The sequence below is a fragment of the Erythrolamprus reginae genome, unplaced genomic scaffold (genome assembly GCF_031021105.1).
Source record: "Erythrolamprus reginae isolate rEryReg1 unplaced genomic scaffold, rEryReg1.hap1 H_56, whole genome shotgun sequence".
Lineage (NCBI taxonomy): Eukaryota > Metazoa > Chordata > Lepidosauria > Squamata > Dipsadidae > Erythrolamprus > Erythrolamprus reginae.
This window is the reverse complement of record NW_027248513.1, coordinates 83,843-88,525: the sequence shown is the minus strand read 5'-3', so window position 1 is coordinate 88,525 and position 4,683 is coordinate 83,843. Positions and strand designations below refer to the sequence as shown.

The 4,683-nt window shown below is 44.0% G+C and overlaps 1 non-coding gene across 1 annotated transcript; it reads right to left on the bottom strand.

Moving 5' to 3' along the window:
• Nucleotides 1-3,970: 3,970 nt before the first annotated feature.
• On the bottom strand, nt 3,971-4,095 carry LOC139155781 (U6atac minor spliceosomal RNA). Its single transcript, XR_011557116.1, has one exon. It is a non-coding gene; the product is annotated as a U6atac minor spliceosomal RNA (small nuclear RNA).
• Nucleotides 4,096-4,683: the final 588 nt, after the last annotated feature.

Genomic DNA, 4,683 nt, shown 5'->3' with positions numbered 1-4,683 from the left:
CAACCTCCACATTCCTGAAGATAATGTTGCAGCTCAACGTTCAGCCACCAAGCCACGCTGTGGCTGCAGTTCACTACTGTGGGCAACGGAAGGGCAGCTCCTTCGCACTTCGCACGTAACAAAGTGGAGCAGGGCCAGGACCTAGAGAAATGATAAGGATACAAAGACAGTGTTAGCCACCCGATCCCAAAAGCGCTTGTATTCAGGTGCTCTGAATCTACTTCATGAAAGCCACTGACTTCCATCTGCCACCGGATTCATTACTTTGCTGAGAACTTGTTGAAACCTGCATTCAGTATTGTTGAGGGAATACCACCCGATATCTTGCCGATCCTCCTGTAACGGCCCCTAACTGTTATTTATTCAGTGGAGGCCCGTCTTATGATTAAAAAAAAGGCACCCTTCACTGGCTTCATCGCTTTACTTGTACTGAGTCCATCATACCTCAGCATATATCCTTGTTTGATATACCCGGCCAGTGATCAATCCACCATCTGCGTTACTGGTCAGCCACTGTGCGTAACCAACGCGGCTGCCGCAACCGCTATTTAACATCAGTTTGCTGGCCCAGGGAACCTTGCATGATCCACTACTATGAGATCATGACAGCACCTTGCAGACCCACCATGTCCCAAAGGCCATTTTTATGGCTGTCATGTGAAACAGCCTCGCCTCGTTGGGTGAGGATCTGGGTCTCATCCAATGCCCATTGCCCCTGAAACTGGGCAATGTATAGCGGCTTACTAATTTCTCCCCAATCTGAGTCCTTTCCTTGGACCATCTCTTGGTCATTCCTCCTATCCTCAAATAGTTTGACACCGAGGTCTTTTGTTAGGAGAGCTAAGCCCCCCTGTTGCCCCTACATGATGTCATGTAACCATGTGGTCCAACCTGCATTCCTTTGCTTGAGCGATGGCGCCGTCCCCCAATTCTGCGTACACTGCGCCCCAGCCTATGCCATGTGGCTGCCAACCGCCTGCCCATGCACACATACTCCCTGTTAACAGACTGGGCCTCCTGTTGCTGGCTCGCTTCACTCCAATGATGGGCCAGCTGTACACCATAGTCGCAGTCCCATGTTCCTGTATTCCTCTCAGGAAATCATAATACTCTTCCTCCAGCATTAAAATGCCAGGGGGATTAGCCAATATGTTTCGTGGCCTTGCTTGCTAACCCAGGGAGTAAAATAATTGCAAGAAATTTATGAAGATAAGCAAAGGCCCATGCCAATGCTTTCTTTACCGTTAGCGCATGGATTAGCTTTACCAACATGACTTAATCAATATAACCATAATATTAATGGTACCATCCTGGCACCACGACTTCAATATTGTTTATGATAATAACATTTTCTGAATTATTCATTAAAAACAATTAATATAATGCTTAATACTTATATTAAGCTTAAAATCAACTCAAGCGTGAGTTTGATTCAGATGACCTCAATGCTTAGCGTTCTTGCAAGCCCCCCATTCCGGTAAGTGACTATACCATTTCTTATGGAAACAAAAAACAAAAACAAAACTAAAGGGGCTAATTTATTTATTTATTTATTCGATTTTATGCCGCCCTTCTCCTTAGACTCATGGCGGCTTACCACATGTTAGCAATAGTGCTTTTAAACAGAGCCAGGCTATTGCCCCCACAATCCTTGTCTTACTCATGAGAGGATTAGCCAGAATTTGGGAGATTTCCAACCTTCATCATGGTAATGACATGGGGATCTGCAGGCTGTAGTTATGGTATTAATAGTATATTTCAGTTTTGCTTGTACAGAAAAGGGGGGCTTGCTACCAACTGCACCCGTACTGTTGTAGCCTACAGTACAATAACTTCACATTTGAAAATGTGGCAAAATTCAGAATATTAGTAGCACCATTCAGGGAGACATAATGACTTCCATGCGCAACTGCTCCAGGATCCGGCACATCATGATAATAATAATAATAATAATAACAATAATAAAATACCCAGGAGCAAGCACATAAAACCCTGTTACCAAGTATTCCTTTAGTGCAGTACATCACTAGTTAAGCATGGCCATAAAATTAACAAAGATAATTCCTCAGGGCATATTTGACCAGGAGGATTGCCATTAAGCCAACTTGAAAGTGAAGAGGAAAACATACAAAAGTAAACCTCCGGCCTGATAACGTGCATATATTTTCAACAAAAGCTTTAATAAACAAATTTTCCTATGTAAGGTGTAGAACATAGCTCACTATGTTTCACCTGCCATAACAGTTTATATTAACACTGTCACCCTTCTTAAAGCGTGAGAGCAATTATTTATTTATTTATTTTAAAATGAGGGTAAGGGAGCAGCATGAGGCTATGTTTACTTACCGCCCAATAACCTAATTGCTATTTTCAATGTGGTAAAGAAACATATGCCAGACCTGTCTGCCAAAAAGCTTCTTAGGTCCCTATTCCACAGTGCTTCAAAGAAAGGACAAGATATATTTCTGCACAGTGCTCTCGGTCGGAGATCCTTACATAGGAAGAAACCAATCCTTTATATTCAGCAGCGCTGTTCCAAATGAAGTGCAGAGATTTATAATGTTTGATAAAAGTGTAATAAAGGTTAACAGCCTCCCAAGTAGCAGAAAACCCTCATCATTTGTTGTAATGTTTCTTCTAAACCCGCTTATGAGCAGAAGCCAAGGTTTTAACTGCCAAGTTGCTGTCAGAAGCCAGCTAAGTCCCCTGAAGCTATGATGACAAAAAGGGGGGGGCAAGGTCTATAGTAATGTTACAGTCTTTTGATCACTACAAGACATTCTCCTGACAAAGGAGTCTTTCCATAGATCCAGTTGCTCAAACACCACCTAACCTGGTTTCGTGGCTACTATCCCTGATTGTTAATGTCTCTCTTGTGAGAGAATGCCCTAGGAGGGCGCCATCATCCACTGGGTATGAAAGAACTGTTATCAAATGGTAGTGAGACCAGGCTGCTGAAAAGCATTTCAAATATGAAATCTTTAATCCCCATACCATTTCTATGTCCACCACATTATGGTTCAATTATATGTCTCGTTCTAACCAATGCTCATAACCTAGTGGCTTGTTTGGCCTACCCCAATATTTAACTGGCGTGCAGGAGCCTTATTTCTCCAAATTTGTGTACGCTCAAAATTGCCTTAAGGGGATGCTCCCATTGCCCTGTGGAATTGGTGGGGCGGGCAGAGGGGGGGGGGAGTTTGCCCCCCCGCTGTAATATCACAACCCATGTGTTGTGACCCCCAGTAAATCAGTTTAATTTCAAATTAATTCATTTTAAGCTCACTCAATTCAAATATAGTAACTTAATAAATTAAACCATTCTGATAATTCATTAAGCACAATCCATTCCCATATACTGACTTAATAACCTAAATCATTTTCCAAATCACTTTATGTTCAACCAGTTCGCATACAATCGTTTCAATAACTTAGCTCATTTAATTCATTCCTCTTAGGATCAATTTATTCAAGTATACTAGCTTAAATTAAATTAGATCATTTGAATTCATTCATTTTAAGTTCGATCAATTCAAGTCTCTTGACTTAAATCCATTAATTCATTTTAATAATTCAATTCAAGTTCAATCAATTTCACTATACTGACATAATAAATAAATCTTTTTACCAATCAATTTATGCTAAACCCCTTCAAGTATACAGTTTAAATAAATTAAATCATTTTAACATTCATTTTTAGCAATAATAATTTTATGGCCTATTTGTTATGACTGACCATCTAAAATAGCACCAAACAAATGATAGTTTATTCCATACCTCATCAAATAATCTCCCTGATGAAGTAAATAGACTGAAGAGAAATCATGACTTGCCCAGAGTTGCCCCAATGAGATGGGCAATACATCAAATGCAATGTAATATAAACAAACAATGTTTGTTTTAGATGATTCTTTTTTCTTTTGGGTGTGGATAAAGATAGGATAAAGATAACAGCATTGCTGATAACAATGATGGACACTGGTTAGATGCCACGAAGTAAGTGGCAGAGCCTTAACCATATGCGTGTTGTAAAGACCACAAGGGCCTCTTCCATCCCTACCAAGGGGAGCGCCAATCTCTCCTTTCACTCAACACCATGGCCACTACCGGTCCACTGAACCGGAATGAACTGGAAGCCACCCACCACTCGCGCGGAACAGCGTCCAATTGAGACGCATCAAGTGAAGGGAGGGGGGGAGGGGGCGGCATGCTCGATTCAGGCCTTGCCCCCCCCCCACAAAAGCAAAGCCAGGCGCGACGTGCCACGCCGGGGACGGTGTGTCTGCGAGAGGCTCACCATGAGGCACACACCCCGGCGTCGCCCTGTGTGCGGCCCGCCCGAAAACCTCCGAACTTGACAAACCACGTGGGAGAAGCCTCCCTGCTGCTGCCGCTCTCTCCCCAGCGCTCATCCTGGCCGCCCGGCACCGGAAAGCTCCGAGACCGTCGTCAGCCGGGCCGTCAGACACCAGGATCCAAGCCGGCAAAGTACCTGCGCGCCCCGCTGCCACTTACACAGGGTGGGGGGCCCCCGGAGCCGTCGGCCCCCGCAAGCCATCCGGCCACCTTCCCCCTCTCCCCCAGCAAAGCAAACCTGAGCTGCCCCTGGCGATCGTTAGCGATCCCAGGGGCTCCGAAAAGGCACCGTCTTCGGCTTCTTCCTAGCTGCATCGAGAAGAAAAG